Source organism: Ambystoma mexicanum, chromosome 7q (assembly GCF_040938575.1).
Source record: "Ambystoma mexicanum isolate Mex_15411 chromosome 7q, UKY_AmexF1_1, whole genome shotgun sequence".
Lineage (NCBI taxonomy): Eukaryota > Metazoa > Chordata > Amphibia > Caudata > Ambystomatidae > Ambystoma > Ambystoma mexicanum.
The window spans coordinates 649,222,343-649,239,633 of NC_090941.1; positions in this window are offsets into that span (position 1 = coordinate 649,222,343).

The window sequence follows — 17,291 nt, forward strand, 5'->3', positions numbered from 1 at the left end:
CAGCACCATAGCTGCATCATGGGATTCTGCCGCTACTTCATTTAGAGTGAAGAGGATTGTTTTGATGTTCCCCACTTCCCATACATGATCGCAGCCAAACAGTGGAACTCACTGCCCCCTACCCCGAGAGCTCAACCCTCATACTGGGCTCATAACCTGGCTGTTCAACTAGACTCTTCCCTCTCTTACTGCCTTCTATATCTGATCCGCCTGCCAATTGTTTTTTCTTCTGTTTATTGCAAGTAACTGGATTGTAACAGCACCTTGATGCCCCCGGGTTGTCTGTGTACTTGAGCAAGGGGCTGACTGAGCTACTGGCAACTTCAATTATTTCAAAACACATGCTTTCTTCTCAACTGCCACTCTCCACCTACACAAACACACATGAAATCAATGGCTGCATTTTATGCACACACGCCCAATATGTTATTTCAGACAGACCACACTCCTAGCATCTCTGACATGCTCCCCACACTCCCTCATCACCCACAGGGCCCGGTCACAGAAAACAGATGGTAGCATAGCCAACCTTTACAAAGATTCACTTACATTCAGCAACCCCTCCCACCCACCATACACATCCTTTGAAAACAAATTGAATCTGGGAAATGTGGTCTCACTTTGCAATCCCATTCACGCTCACAGTGTCCCCCAATGTCTCTCCACCTACCACACATCCAGCCACCCCCTTGCCACTCATCGCACATCCTCCTTGTCTCACACACACACACACACACACACACAAATCACCATACTCCTAAAAAATTACACAACCACAATCACCCAGGCACTCTGCAAAACAGCCCCCTCAAAACACAAAAACCTCACTACCACCACCATAAACCATGGTTCAACAATTCCCTCCTCTCCATCAAACAAGAAGCCAGAAGCCTTTAAAGAGAATGGCAAAAGAAGCCACCAAGACACCCACAAACACTGCTGCAACAAATACAAGATGGCCATACACAACTTCCCACTACCTCCAAGAACTCCTATCTGCCACCACTCACACACAGGCATTTTCCAATATCGTCAAGACACTCTCCAAAACAACACCCACCCCTACCTTGCCCTTTCTGCCTTGGTATGCAACACCCTAACAGACTGCTTCAACTAGCCCTTCGGTGCCAGGTTATTATTCATGTCTATGCAAAAAGGACAAGCATACTCGTCCTTGGCACTTAAGGGATTAAAATAAATACATAACATCAGGCAAGAACTCCCCTCTGCAGTCCCACTTCCACCCCTGCTCTCAAACCTTCCAACACCTGGGACACATTCAGTCCTATTGACCACTACATGCTCATCACCCTCACAGCCAAAACAAAACCAGTACACATCCTCCTGTATGACATATGCCCTCCCCTCTGCACTCAAAACAGGACAAATCTCATCCTCTTCAAAAAACCTTTCCTCAACCCTATGTAACCTGAAAACTACTGTCCCATCACTATCCTGCCATACCTCACCAGAATCAGGAATGCTTTGTCAGAAGCCAGCTCCAGCAGCCTATTATCACAAACAACCTCCTCAGTCACTTTTAGTCCAGCCTTTAGACCTGACCATAGCACAGAGATAGCAACACTTCAGATCCTGGATGACCGCCACAAAATCACTGACAAAGTACACACAGTCACCCTCATACTTTTGGACCTCACCACAGCGTTCAATACCAAAAACCACACCATTCTCCTAAACAACCTCTCCCACAGGCTGAAACAGTCAGGCATTGTTCTCAACTGGTTCATCTCCTTCTTCACTGACAAGACACACTTTATTGAAATGTCTTCCTATTGATCAACCCCCACCTCAATCAAGTACGGGGTCCCACAAGGATCCTCCCTATCTCCCACCCTGTTCAATCCATATGATGAATCCCTGGGACAGACCCTTAGCAACCACAACATCAATTTTTACCAGTATGCAGATGACGTACACATTTACACATCCAAATCTCATCCCCAGCATAACTCCACACCCTCAAACCTGTCTTCCCACAATCACCACTTGGATGGCAACCCACTTCCTCAAACTCAACCCACTAAAAATGGAGTACCTCCCCATCTGCACCCCCACACCCCAGCTCCCCAGATACAAACCCGATCTCACCCCTGGATCAAAGAACTCACCATGCACAAGCCACACATATCCCTCTCTCCACCTGTCAAATCCATAGACTTCACTTCACCATTGATCCACATCTATCCTTCACAAATGACATGGGTGCTGTCACCAAAACATGCAACCTATGACTACACTTCCTCCGCAAGATAAGACACATCCTTCCCCCTTATGACTTCTGCACCACAATCCAAGCACTAGTCCTGTTGCAGATGGACTATAGAAATGACATCCTCACTGGACTCCCCAACAGTACCCTCTCCCCCTCAAACCATACAGAACGCAGCAGCAAGACTCATCGTGCACCTACCCAAACTCTCACACATCACCCCAGCTCTCACCAAGCTCCAATGGCTCCCTGTACCACAGAGAATTGCATCATATACAAAACCATCCATCTCATAACCTCATCACCCAAACACCAGACAAGCCAAGCCTATGAATTCTACTCTGCAAACTAACCTGCACAAAAAAACAAGCATTAACCCAGTGGGTACCCAGACCATGGGACACCCTACCACTCCACATATGCACCGGACCCTCCCTCCTACCCCTTTCCCTTCACCAAATACAGCCAGACCCCCTCCCCTGCCATCTTCTGTCAATCCTTACCTTCCTATCCTGTCCTGAAACCTTGTAACTTCTTTTTCACCTCCTCCCTTTTGAACTCTATAAGGCACTCCGGGAACCTCTTGGTAGGACCAGCGCTGGACAGAAATTCAAATAAAATAAAATAATGCTTACGGATTTTCTGACAGAATTGGAAAAGTGTTTTGGTAATATCATATGAGCTCAACTTTTTAACATGTTCTGCTTTGTTTTAGGCCATGGTAAGCGTAAACTACACTTCAGTGCTGGAAGAATCCCAAGGTTTCCTTTTGCAGAATTTCAGTCTATTCGATCTCGCACCCGTTAATTGGATGCACTCGGTTTCATGACTGATGGGTCGCTCTGAATAATTAGGCAGCACTTTGCCGCACATCCATCTGCATATATTTTGAGGAAGATCATGGACTTGCTTAATCAATGGAGCTCCCCAGGAAAGGTACTTGGTGAAACGTTGTGCTTTTGCATCTGAATATTTGTTTAGCTTGAACGTCAGGTTGTCGTGTGGAGTGCAGCTCTTCAGGGCTCTTCAGTAGATGACTTTTAGGATTCACCTGTGTAGCGTGGATTCCCTCAGAGTGCTGAAGTCACACTGCATATTGTTAACACTTACTAAAAAAGCTCAGGACCTGTACAGACTGTGATTTAAAAGGATTGACATGTTCTCCGCTCTGCTTTTCTTTGGTCTTGCGTTTGAAAAGGTTTCTGGTTCTTCTGTTTCTGCTCCCATGTCAACCATGCTTGTATTGCTGTCCCTCTGAGCTAACTACAAGAGCCCAGAGCGTGTGCATTGGGCGCCTTGACTGAGATCGCCTGATTCTGTTCCTGGTCCCAAGTCTGTGCATTAGAATGTTGCTAGCAAATGGCCAGCTCTGATGTTAGTAGTTACAGAATGTGTGTGGGGTGCGGCTTAGGGTCATACTGGCATTCAGAGTTGTGTTCATGTGTTTCCACATCAATTGCTTGGAGCTTTCTCGTGGGAGTTGGGGACATAGGAAACATTCACGCACATTCTGTAATAAAATCTCTACTAAAAAAGGTTGTGTATAGCAGTAGTTCACCTAGGGCTCCAACAGTCTTAGGGAATTCCCAGTGGACTAAAATTATAGGGTTGATGGGAGCTGTAGTCCAAAACATCTGGAGCGCCAAGGTTGTAGAGAACTAGAGGACACATATGGTCCCAGAATTTAAACATGTTGGAAACAGCTTTTTAGCATTGATGGTCCTTCCATGAAATTGATATTTGGCTGGTGTCTTTCCTCATGTCCTTCCCCGCTGTCTAAACAATCTTGTCCCTCTGGGTACAACTACAAAAACATCTTGGTGATGCTCTTCCTGTGGAATACAAGCATGCCTAGTTTAGGGAATGAGCAGAATCTGTGCTTATAATACTCTCACTTCTACTGCCAATCAGATCGAAGAACGCAGTGGTGGTAATTTTAAAGTAAGTGGTAATTGCATGGTGGGGACCAAAATCATTACCACTTAAGTGCTTCTGAGTCCCCTTCATGCAATTTTAAATAGTTGCAAAAAGGAGCACAACGCCAAAGAGTAAAAATAGGTCAAGTCGTCTCCATGCCTTGTTTCTGCTCTCCATTTTGCTAAAAATGTAAATGTCTCCTGCCATTTGCACGTGGCAGGTGGACTTTACAATGGATTCTTATGAATCTGCTTGCTTTTAGCAGCTGCCATAGAAATCCATCGGTTTAATACCAACATAACAATAATTAAGCAATATGCCCCTCGCAGCGTGGGCATTACTGACTTAGGTAATGCCTCTGGGCCCATAGTTATAGGCCCGAGCGAAGTCGGTAATGCCCCCCGCCGTGAGGGACAGATTGCCATTAGTACCCCGGCCCGCAATATCTGCATTACCGGGGCAATAAAAGCATTTTATTTTGTCCCGAAACACTGGGGCGTTACGAGACAGAAAAAAAAAAAACAACCAAGAAAATGGCCACCGGGAAAGGGAAAACAGTGTGTGTTTTCCCTTTCCATGGTGGCATCGGGAGCGGACGTGCTGGGAAGTGTTCAGGGGACGATGGACGCCTCCAGCTGTGTGGAGGCGCAGAGCGGGGATGGCCCCGCTCCGAGTCTCTACACGGCTGGAGGCTGCCATCGTCCTACACCGGGGACAAAGGAGCAAGAAGGTAAGTGGGGTGGGGAGGGAAGGGGAAGGGAAAAAATAGCCTTACGTGAGTCCCCGGCAGGGAGCGAAGACAGCCTCTCAGCCGCGGCAAAGCTCGGAGCGGGGATGGCCCCACTTTGAGTCTCCTCATTGGCTGAGGGGCTGCCACGCCCCCCACCGGGGACAGTGGCAGTGGAATCCCGACCAAAGGATTCCTGGCTGGGTATTGCCTTCGGCGAGGGCCAATCAGAATGGCTCTTTCATTCTGATTGCACCCTCGCCAGGTACTAATAAATTATATGGTTCAACCATGCTATAATTGAAGGTGGAGGAAGAATGCACGATGGGCGTGTATAATCTTCCCATGCCCCTGCTCCACCTTCAAATGAACTGAAAATACTCCAGAGTTTGAAAGAGAGGTATATGCTGCTTACATCTTATTTTTACAACTCACTTTTTGACCCCTGGAATTGCAAAAGGGCACCCATTATGCCCCACCTCCACGGGAAAGCACTGCACATGTGATGAGGGGTATCGCAGGCGAGGTGATGCTCTTTGTCCTGTAGTGGGATAGCAGTAACTGAGAGGGTGGGACACTGATTACGGAAGGAGTGGGAGTGAGTTGGCTGGCGACAGGCGGCCTTGCTCACTACCTAGCTACAGGACTGTGATGTCTTGCTATTCATCATCTCACCTTCTCCAAATCGAATCCCTGAAGGCACCAACAATGGAGGGGAAGGAAATAGTAGAAATAAGCTCTCAGCTGCTTGAGAAATGTTGATGTATCCTATTTTGCAATCTAAAGTTTATATAAAGTTGAAGTTGAAAAACTGAAAATAAACAGTGGAAAATTGAATGAGAGTCAACATCAGTAGGAATCATGTTATAAAGCATAGGGTTTTGATCAATGTGGCCTACATAAAGGAATAGTTTTAGACCGTTCTGTAATGGTGTAGACGAGCTAAGTGTTTTCACTTATCACCTTTTGGTTTTCACAGCAGCCAGCTAGTTCAATCTTTCATCAATCACACGAGCGTGGATCCATAATCCTGCCTTCACCTAAAGGAGGGTAAAAATCACATTGAAAACTTTGCATTTTTTCCACTAAAAAGATAGACAGATATGCTCTGTTCAAAACTATCATGATCGGAGCAGTGTCTATAAAAAAGATCTCTTGTATCAAATATTCAGAAACGAGGTCCAACTATGGCTCAGACATGGCTTTCCTTTTGGAAATGGCAGCTAAGCATGTTCTCCAAATAGCAGGGTCTTAGGTCATTAAGACCTTTGTGAACTAGGATCAAGGCTTTAAATTCACAGCAGAATTATTTCCGTGGGAATCCATGGCTGGGTTGCTGAACAGGCAAAGAAATCACTCGTCTACTCTCACAGGGACAATGGTCTCCAGCCGTGCCAAATATTAGAGACTGGAAAGGGTGAGGTAGGTGTCACACCTCCATTGCCAGCAGTGCTGGACTGGCCACATAGGATGCAGGAATGTTCCCCTGTAGGCTGCCTTGGGTGGGGGAGGATTTGGCCATCAACAATATTATTCAGTTAAGGAGGGAAATTCTTCCTTCCAAAAAAAGAGGGAAATTCTTTTGAGCATGCTCATTTCACTGTTGGTAGGTGGGGGATTGATGTTCCTGGATGAGTTTTGGAAAGAGCGTGGGTGCTATGCACTGTGTTTTATTGTTGTTACATGTTTTGTGTATTTGTTGGTACAAAATTAATTGCATGATGATGGAGCGTGTTTCACTGCAATGAATCTGAATGTATCCAGTCCTCCCAGTCCACAATGACTCGCAGAGTGGGATGGGATTACAAGCGGATGGTTATTGGTTCATAGATCTACCCAGTGGACTGGTGAAAGCATCCCTTAAAAAAATCAGTCCTCCTAATCCAGTGAGTTTGCAGGAGGTGGAGTATCATCCAAAACCCTCAAGGAAAATCATCGGCCATCAACAAAAACTATCAACAAAGACTTTATTGACAATGCCTAAAAAACAAAAGCCGCACATGACATGGGGAGCATGTCACCTGGAAGGATTTGACACCAACAAGTGCTATAGTCCCTTGTGCAATGTTGGACTTGGTGTGGGTCACTCAGACTGATGGCATTTTGGGAAAAAAACAAGCAGTAAAGACTACACTTTTGAGAACTTTGGAAAAGTAAGGGGGAGAAAGAAAAATGACAGTTGGCTGGGTTGTTTGGGTCCAGATGTGGGTTTCAATAAAATTGCCGGATCATTTACTGTGCAGCACAGGGGTCAGCAGGAGCACAAGTGGGGGTTAGGTGCCCGCACAGTGCTAGGCCTGATAAAGGTGAGAGGGTGAGTGTTGGTGGAGTGATGCAAGTAGGAAGAAGGGAGAAGGAGAAAGAGAGGAGGGTAGACAGAGTGTCCCATATCTTAGAGATTTCTGAAGCGAAGTCGCTACTAAAGCCATTCGCTAAGAGTAAGGAGCAAGAACAGAGTCGCGGGGGCTGGTAAGCATGGACTTGATCGTCATCAATAGCTTGCAAGGAAGTGAGCAGAGAGAGAAGCGGAGGCTAGTGTAATAGCTGGACTTTGGAGAGCAGTAGCAAGATAAGTCAGAGAATGGAGTAATTCCTTGTAAGAAGAAAGAAGAGACACATTTTAAAAAAAACATTTTTTATTGTCATACAGTTCAACCATGAACTTTTCACACACAAAATCAAGAAAAGGAGAAAGCTACAAAACCATCAATGCAAGCAAAGCCAAACATCATAAGACAATGGTAAGGGAAGACTAGGGTCAAGTCACAAGAAGCAATACAAAATCACTCCAAATGTTTAAACAGATTAAAACACATAAAAAAGGATAATCCACAATATAAATAATGCTTGCAAGTTATTACAAATATTAAAACACAAAGAAGTACAAATAACACCCCATGGGCGTCCGCATAGTTCCCGAATCAAAAATCATACACACGCATTTTAAAAATCTCATAAAATTAACTTTCCAAGATACTTGCGGTCCTTCCAATATCATATGCCATAAGGGCTCTACAGTAGGGAGTTTGTGCGCATTTATAAAGCCACCAAGCAATTTCATTCTAAGGTCCTTTAGATTTAAACATTCAAGCACAATGACCCTCATTATGCGTTTGGTGGTATTTCGGAGGTCAATTCAAACGGATTTACAGTTACCACCAATTTATCCTGTGGAACTACCATGGGATTAAAAGTGGTGGTAGGCAGTGTTAATCCCCATTTTCCTCCATTGGGTATTTTTGGAGGAATTACCACTGGTGGAATTTCTTAGTGGTAATTCTACCACTTTTTTGAGGAAAAGTGGAGGAATCAACTCCAGCATCATGCTGGAGTTACATCCCCCACTTTTTCTCCAAAAAATTGTAGAAGTACCACTTAGTAATTCCACTGGTGGTTAATTCTGCCAAAACGTGTAATTTGGAAGTGCAGAAAAAATGGAGGCAACTGAATTACCTCCACTTTTTTCCCACACCACCAAACTCTTAATGAGGCCCAATGTGCCTTAGGGTATGGATTTCATTCGAATTACAAAACCGACATGATCTTTCCTCACAGGGAAAGTTTTGCCCAGCGCCTCGGATTTTGTTTGTTTTTAAAGGGGTCATTACGAGTTTGGAGGCAACCAATGGTGCTATTAGCGCCATGGCTGCCTCCAAACCTGGGTCCGGTCTGGTGTCATTGAATGGGGACCCGGTCGGTCCCCATTCAGTAAACCATTCCCCATTCCCATTTGAGCCCCCATAGGGCTCAATGCGAATGGAGAAGGCGCTAATAACGGGCCCGTTATTAGCTCCAAGGTCCCTTAACAGGTACCGCAAAGAACGGCTGGTCAAACCAGCCGCTCCTGCTCGGACCCGCTAAGGGACCTTGGAATATGGCGTTAGGGGCTTAACAGCACCGCCATCCTTAACGGTGCCGTTAAGCCCCTACCGTCATACTCGTAATGACCCCCTTAAACTTACTTTATAAAATGTACCCTCTGGAACGGGCATCCAGGAATTTTAACCAATAGTTTGGCAGTGTGTGCAAAGATTTCCCATTCAACACAAGGATTTGCAGATGTCGATGGTGTGAACTCAGTCAGTTTTCAACAGTCTTTTTAACCCGTGGAGGGTTGTCAATCAAGAAGTCCATGGATACCTCTAGCATAGGCAAATTTGCCAAACACACATTTTCCCAGGTGTGTAGAGAAGACACTTTTCCCCCTTAAGAACTAGCAGCATGTGATTATATAATGATTGATCGTTACCAGTAATGAACTTTCTCAGAATTGAAAGTATCTTCCAAGTAACTATTGATCTAATAGAAAGAAGGTCAAGCTTAATGCAGATCAATGAAGCAGGAGGTACCATAGACACTCACAATACTTTCTTCCAGAAGAGTCCTTCCAGTTGTTTCCAACCAATGTCATCCCAATTTAAAAGGGTCTCGGACCCATAAGTCAAGATAGGGATTACTTTAGATTTGTAAAATATTTGTAGAGGAAGCATTGAGAAACACCCATATGGATGATCTACCAATGTGGCTTGCAAGATTAATGCTTCACTGACTGGGCACTACATTGGCCAACCTCTTTTCCCATGAACCACCCTTCCCAGTTGCAATTGGGCCCTTTCTCTTCCCCACCGCCCTCTGTGACGTCCCCCAGGCTCTATCCTATGACCATAACTCTTCAATATCAATCTTGCTCCTCTTTCTTACCTGATTCCCTCCTTCTCTCCTCCCTTACAGTGTTATACCGATGACACACAGCTTTCCTTCAAACTTCCCTCTACTACATCCTCTTCCTCCTCTCTTATCCCTGACTGTCTGTCCGCCATTCAGGCATGGTGTGCAGCCACCTTCTTTGAGCCTTCTAACCCCACCATCCTGTGAGGCTAAAAACCTCAGGGTCATCTTTGACTCTGCTCTCTCCTTCATCCCTCACATCATATATCTTACTAAGAAGTCCCGCTTCCAGCTCCACCTCCTCAGAGGCATTCTTCCTTTCCTCACCTTCCCCCAGAAGCTCAATGTCTCTAGAGCTCTGGTCCTCTCCAGGTTGTACCACTGCAAGAGCCTCTTTCTCAATCTCCCTCCTTCCTCCCTATGCCCCCTCCAGCTAATCCAGAATAAGGCTGCAAGACTTATCCTTGTCCTCAAGCCCAGAGATTGTATCTTTATATCCCTATAATCTCGCCACTGGCTCCCGGTGGCTGCAAGGATCAAATTCAAGACCCTCTGCATCACCCACAAGGTCTTCTGGGTCACGGGACCTCACTATCTCCAACTTTCCCTGCCTAAATACTCCCCTGCTAGAGCCCTTCGCTCTTCTAATTCCAACGCTTCTCCAAGCAGAGAGTAGGGGGCAGGTCTCTCTCCTCGTATGGCGCCTCCCTTTGGAACAGCCTCCGTGGCACTCTCAGACATGAGCCGGACCTCCTCAAGTTCCGGAAACTGGAAAACACTATGCTGTTCTCTACCTCTTTCCCTCTTTCCCTTCCCTGCTAATGACCCCACTGCTGCTGGGACTCGTGGCCTGATCCTCTTGAATCTCACAGGATTCCAGGCCTTTTTTTCCCAGTTGATACCAGCCACCCCCGCTCCACTGCGCTGCCTGTGCGGGCCCCTGACTGGCAGCTCTGCATCCCACTCTTGGGAGCCTACACTAGCACTTAGCCTGAGGTTCTCCCCTTTGGTTCTCCTTAGCACTTTCCTCCCAGGCCTTCGACCAGCACTTAACACTCCTCTGCCCCCCTCACTACCTAACACCTGCACTTCTATTCACTGCACTTGCACGCCTGAATGGCACAAGGCCTGTAGGACCATGACTGTATTTTACTGTTTTTGCTATTGGTATTTTTCCCCTTTTCCCTTCCCATTTTGCCATGTGGCGCTTTGAAACACTATTCAGTTGAATAAGCACCTAACAAATGATCAACAAAATGAAACTAAATAAAACACTTTGAGCTTTTTCCTCAAAGAAGGAGTCAGCTTATGAAGGTTCCCATTCTCAGACACCAGAATCCCCAAATACACAAACTCTGGCACAACCTCTAGATTTGTGTTCAATAAAAACAATTTAGAAGGCGGAACACCTTTCCTTTTTCAGGGTTTCATTACCATCACCCCAGACTCACTTATGTTTATCACTAATTTGGTGGCCTCAGCATATTCTTGAAGCGCTGAAATCTGGCGCTGCAGGCGACAGGGGTTTGATCAAATAAAACATGGTTGTCTGCATATAGCAGCCATTTCCTAGAAAGGCAATCAAGTTTAGGAGGAAATGAGTGTGCCTTCATTAGGGTTTTACCTAGGTCAGCAATACATAAAATACAAAGAACAGGGGATTGGAAGCATCTTTTTTGGAACCTTTTCTGGAACCGAAACACAATCACCCACTTCACTTTGACTTTTGTTATTCTGCCACCTGAAAAGAACAGAGTCATGAGGTTGGATTCTCAGAGGCCTCATCTATCTCCTGAAAATGATGGAGGAGAATAGTATGGCCCAAGGTATGAAAGGCCGTTGATAGATCAAACAGCACCATACATCCAGGGTTGCTTTAATCTAAAATGTGAGCAACGGAATCAGTGATATTGAAGAGAGCCAGCTCTGTCCCTCTACCAGGCCTGAATCCTGATTGCCTGTCCCCTAATAAATTATGCAATTCTAAATGCTGAATAGAAGCTGCATTGTCGAGATCTTTCAGATTAAATGGTGCGTTGGCTATTGTCCGATAACTGGTACAATCTTCAGGGTCCAGCACATTTTTCATGAAAAGGGGGGAGACCCAAGCTTATTTAATAGTGTCAAGAACGAACCCTCTTGAAAGGAAGCATTGATACATTTGGAAATCAATGGTGTTAGGAATCTACACATTCTTCGATTACTGTAGAGGGGCAGGCATCACCCACCCAATTAGTTGATGTTAGATTAGAGAGGTTTGAAATCAAAAGTTTCCAGGTGAGGTAAAGAGTACAACAGTTTATCCTGTGGATATAGATTGTTGACGGGGCTCACAAGAATTTGTGTACTAATTTAAGATCTGATTTTTGGGATAGCTTCATAGTAAAAAAATCTGTATTTTCTAATACCAAGCCACCGTTGGTGTAAAGTAGGTTGACAAAGAGCATGGGTTATATAAACATTTTAGTATTTTGACCAATTTGTAAATAGAATTAGCAGATGAGCCTTTCAGCTGAGTATAGTAGATTTTTGTAGCATCTATAATAACCCTTTTATATTTGTCTTTCTAATTTAAGGTACAGGCAGTACTCAGAGTTAGAGGATATTTGGCATTTGCCTTCTACCACGTGAAGATACTTCTTTTGAGTTACAAGTTTTTTTTTTATTTCTTTATTTTCTTAACAATACAACAAGCAAGTCAAAATAACTCCACCATATCCCTCCCCCCCATCTTTCCAAAACCATATGGTACTGCACCGCAAACTGTGCGCCCCAAAGGTTCTCATGGGCTATTCGTATCCTCATAGGAGGAACTATCCACCTTCGGGCAGAACAGAGTCACTGTGAGTGCCACCCATTGGAGAATGTTGTTAGAAGTGTCTGTTTTTTGTTGACGTTGGGCGGTCTCCCATGCCCCAGTTTCGGCAGCCGACCATCTCCGAAGGTCTTCCCACCAGTGTTACGCTTGGGGCTTTGGGGCTTTTCCAGCACATGGCGATGCGTCTTTTCGCAAGGATGTACATTAGGTCCTTAAGTTTAATTAAAGGCTTGTTCTTTTTGTTTCTAGGGTATCTCCCCAGGATGCATGCTTTAGGTGTCTGTACCTCTAGGGTGATGTCCGCCTCAGCCACCTTGGCTTTGATTTGTGTCCAAAATGTTTGAGTTACAAGGTTGACAAAATCACTGTGCGTTGGTGCTCCAAGTGAAAATGCAAAATGCATTGGTTTGCTTAGCTGTTAGAACACTGGACAAAATGGGGAGGAGGGAGTGAAATAATTTGCCAAGCAGTATAGTTCAAAGGGGGCAACTATGATATGATATGATATTTATAACACACTTAATACCCAGAGGTTTCTAAGCACGGACCCGGGGATCGAACCTGTGTTGCTCTCTGTCCTCTTGCTTCCAAGGCGAGCATATTGCCCCTGAGCTATCAAATATATATATATATATATATATATATATATATATATATATATATATATATATATATATATATATATATATATATATATATATTTTTAGAACGCTATGAAGGCAAGTTCAATAGTGTAAGCAAGAGGGGTAGAAAGAGTTTGGAGTGTGACCCTGACTTGTTCAAGAAAGAGCACCATGGAGGTAGGCTTCATCTATCATTTTGAGATAGATGAAGGAGGGGAAGAGGTAGTAGCGGGGGAACAGCAACGTTAAAGTGCATGATTGAGTGGCTCAACAGAGGTTGCAGATGAGTATAGGAAGATGAGATCGAGTGAGCGGCTCAGTTTCTGGGTAGGTTGGTTGTGCAGATTGACTTAAGAGTGGTCATAGAGAGTTAAGATCATCTGTACTTAATGGGCCTTGGTTAGGTTAGGGAATTTGTGATCATCCCTAATGATTGCAGGGAAATCAGCCAGAGGAGTTTTGAGTAGTAGGTCAAGATCGGGTTAAGAGCGGTTGAGCATGCAGGGTGGGTGGTAGAAGAGGACAATGAGAGGAGATTGAGTAATAAGTTGGATGGAGATGTGTTCAAAAGAAGAGGAACTACAGTCGGAGGGGGAAGTGGGGATAATGGTGTGTCCTGATCATCAGACCAATACTATTATCCCTCTTGGCTAGTCGAGGGGAGTGGGAGATGGTAGAAGAGTCAGTGTGGAAGGCATCTAGAATTACTCTCAAGTGGATAAATCCATGTTTCATTGAGGGCCATAACTGAAAGCTTGCAGAGTTGGAGGTCTGAGTGGTCAATGAGAGAGGATTTACTAATGCAAAGAGAAGGGGCATTACAGGGGCCCACAGTGGGTTCAGTGTGAGAGTAGGAACATGCAAAGAAAGGGGTGTAATTTGAGAAAGATCAGTGGCGTAGATAGGGTTGCAATGGGAAAGCTGTGAGAGGAAGGACAATGGTGACATTTGAGAGATTTATGTAGGATGGAGATGGGACGAGGGGGAAGGGCAGAGAGAACAACTGGTGGGAAGATTAGTGGGGGCACAGAAAGGACCAAGAGACAGGAAGATATTGAAGCTGTGGTCCAGCCCAAACCCTTAAGGCACTTGAAGATACAAATGTGGCCGCAGGTTTATAGCTAAACCCAACTGAAAGAGCAGGGGTTTGGCCGATGTGGGATCTTTATTAAGTCTTCCACTAACTGCAACTTTCCATCTGGTGCTACTGAAGCATGTGCTCAGCATCTGCTCTTCTGGGTCTCAACCATGGGGTTGGAGCTGCACTGCGTCATTCATCCATTTGGCATTCGCTGCATGCACTTGCGCACTGATCTCATCTGCAAGGGTGAGGACTGGTCCGTCTGTAATCTTTTTTGCGTGTGCCACTAACTTCAGCTTTCCATTGGGTTGTCACTAAAGTTTGAATTCAGGATGTCCCCTCTCCGGTCCCGTTGTGAAACTGTGCACCATTCTGTGGCTGCTTGAACATACCAGTGCAGGTGTGATGTTTGAGCTGGACTACTACATCTTCCAGCATTCTTTGTTCTTAGCTGCATGTCCTTGGGTGCTAATCTCATCTGCAAGGGTGGGAGCTAGGCATCCTTTATTAACCAGTCCTGTGGCATGCATCAAAGGACCGAAGCTAAACATTCTTCTGGTATCTGTCATTGTCAGTTGGTGACGCTGGTGCTAATCATTGTATTACTCCTTTCCTTTTTTTTGCTAAATCATTTTGTGGCCATCCACTCTTACCAATCACACTAGTATATCTGGGTAGTTATCACTTTTGCGTGATAGGTCCTCCTCTACCTTTCGAGCGCGAAGAAGAGGACCATGCAATCAGAGTTGGAGAAGGCCAACTTCAAGGTGAGTCAATCACGGTGCCAACTGCTGCCCCACAGGGACCACAGGATCAAATTGACAACTATGATCCTAAGACACAGCCTGGACAATCAGACACACAAACCTTGGAACCACCATACCATGGTGTGCAGTAAGCTCATCAAGAACCAAGAGACCACACAATGCCCCTTATACTTCCTGGGAAGAAGAGATGCATCAGCATGTCAGGTGTCTTGACCCACGTTTGAATCATTATGCTACAACATTTGGTGCTGTGGGCTTAGAAAATTTAAGATGGCGAAAAGCCCACATTTGCACCAGAATCCAGGAAAACCGCGCAGTTTTGCGCACACCAAAATGGTCGCCTGACCTGCCACCCACCAGTGCGAGCGTGATGGGCCAGAAGTACCATGAGTTAAACGTGGTGCCAAAGGAAAAACAACAGTGCCCGTTAGCTGAAAAAAAGCCTTGAAATCACCTTTGTTTCCTACTTTCTACTCCTTATAGTTTTTCCGTAATCGCGCTCGATGCATTCGGAAAAAGTGTCGTGAATTGTAACTAGCTCATTTCACCACTTGTAAAAAAAACGCTGTCTTTTGCTCGCAACTGCTGAAATCCATTTTCAACCTGATAATCCCTCATGAATCGCTGATAGTGTTGACCTGAACCAATCTTAAGTAGCTGTCACCTACCCTGAATCTCCTATAGGGAATTAAAATCATTTTTAGCATATTTTCACTTCTTTGCAAATCACATTTAAAGTATTTTTGCCTGTGTTTTAAAATCATCCCTGTTGCTCTAAGCTTGCTAGGGGGGGGAACTGAATTGGTATTGCATTTGATGGTATTCCTGAAAATTGTGTGCTCTTCTTCCATCTCTTTATACTGCATAGGGGGGAGTGAATTGCCACAAGGGGAAAAGTGATTATAGTCTCTCTTGTTGAAACCATATCAGTTTATTTCTGTGCTGCATACTTTCCCTCATTGTTTTTTTTCCTTGAAACCATAAAAGCATTCTCAGCTACCTTATCCTTCCTATACCAACTCCTAAGTGATTACAAAAGTGTGCTAGTGTAATATTATCCATTGTTGATCACTGTCATATTCATAAGTGTGCGATCAAATATTAATTTATTATAAAAGTGTGATATATATGTATATTGTTTAATTTTCAAATAAATCTGTTAATTTGCAAAACAAACCTACTTCTTGGCTCAGTGAGGTCAGGGGGATTCAAAGAGAGGGGCGGTATACAAGGATTTATCATCCAGATCCATGAACTTGTCATAAAAATATATAAATAAGGGCTTCCCTTGGGCATCCCAGACTCGGCATTGACTTAGTTGGAGTGCTGAATTGAAGTCCCTTAACAGAGTGGGGGCTCGTCCGGGATGTCTGGATAAGACCTACCATTTGTGCAGCGTAATACACTGTGCTAACTGACAGGATACATAAATCCTGTTGGATCACCACACTGTATTACACTGTAAAAACACTCCTCAAAGGAACGCTCTAAGGAAACGGTCTGTTTTGCAAAATAAAATACTAACTTCTGTAAGTCAGGAAGGAAATCAATTTCCAGAATGACGACCTTGGTAGATATCAAAATAGCCAGAGAGCACCTCTTACATAAGCTATTTGTGAGAGGCGAATGGACGGAACAGGACCAGAATGTGTGGTTGCAGGCAATTGCGCAACAGGTCACTGTAACTGGGTCAGATATATGGAGAGATCAGGGTCCCTTACATGTGGCCCTGAGTGAACTATATATGGCCCCTAAGGCCAAAGATGAGCACAACAAGATTGCCAGGGTAGCCTGACCAGGATACCCGATTTCTGGCCTTGCAGAAGGAGTACCAAGAAGGTTTGGACGCACTACTGCAGAGCCAGAAAAAGCAGGAGCAACAACTGGACTTCAATAGGGCATGCGCAGAGCAGGTAGTCACCCTGCAAAGCCACCTAGATAGGGAGAAGGCAGAGAGCAACAAACTGATTCTGAAAGACCTGGATACCCAAACAGAATTTGAAGAAGAGCGCCAGAAAGCTGGGGCCCTTAAAAGGCAGAGGGACGACCTGGCGGCACAGATGCAGGCTCTTAGTCAGGAAAGGGACACCTTAAGCCAGGAAGTCTGCCAATTAAAAGAAAACATGGAAGAAAATCACCTGGCCCTCCAGGGACTGGGTGACCTCCAAAAAGAGCATCAGAACTTGTTAGAGCACACCAGGAGGGTGGAAGATGCTCTGGCAAGAAAGGAACAGGCCAGTAGGGATGGGACTCAGGAGGTAACCCTCCTGCAGCAAAGACTGGCCCAGTACTCCAGGACCAACCAGGAGGCACAGAGAGAGAATGAGGCTCTCTGTCAGCACAATGATAGGCTCCAGCAACAGGTAGGCATGCAGGAGAGACTGATGGAGTCTAGTAAGGCCTGGACTGAGGAACTGAAAGCACAGGCTCTTGCATGGCAACAGGGAGCAGGGACTGATA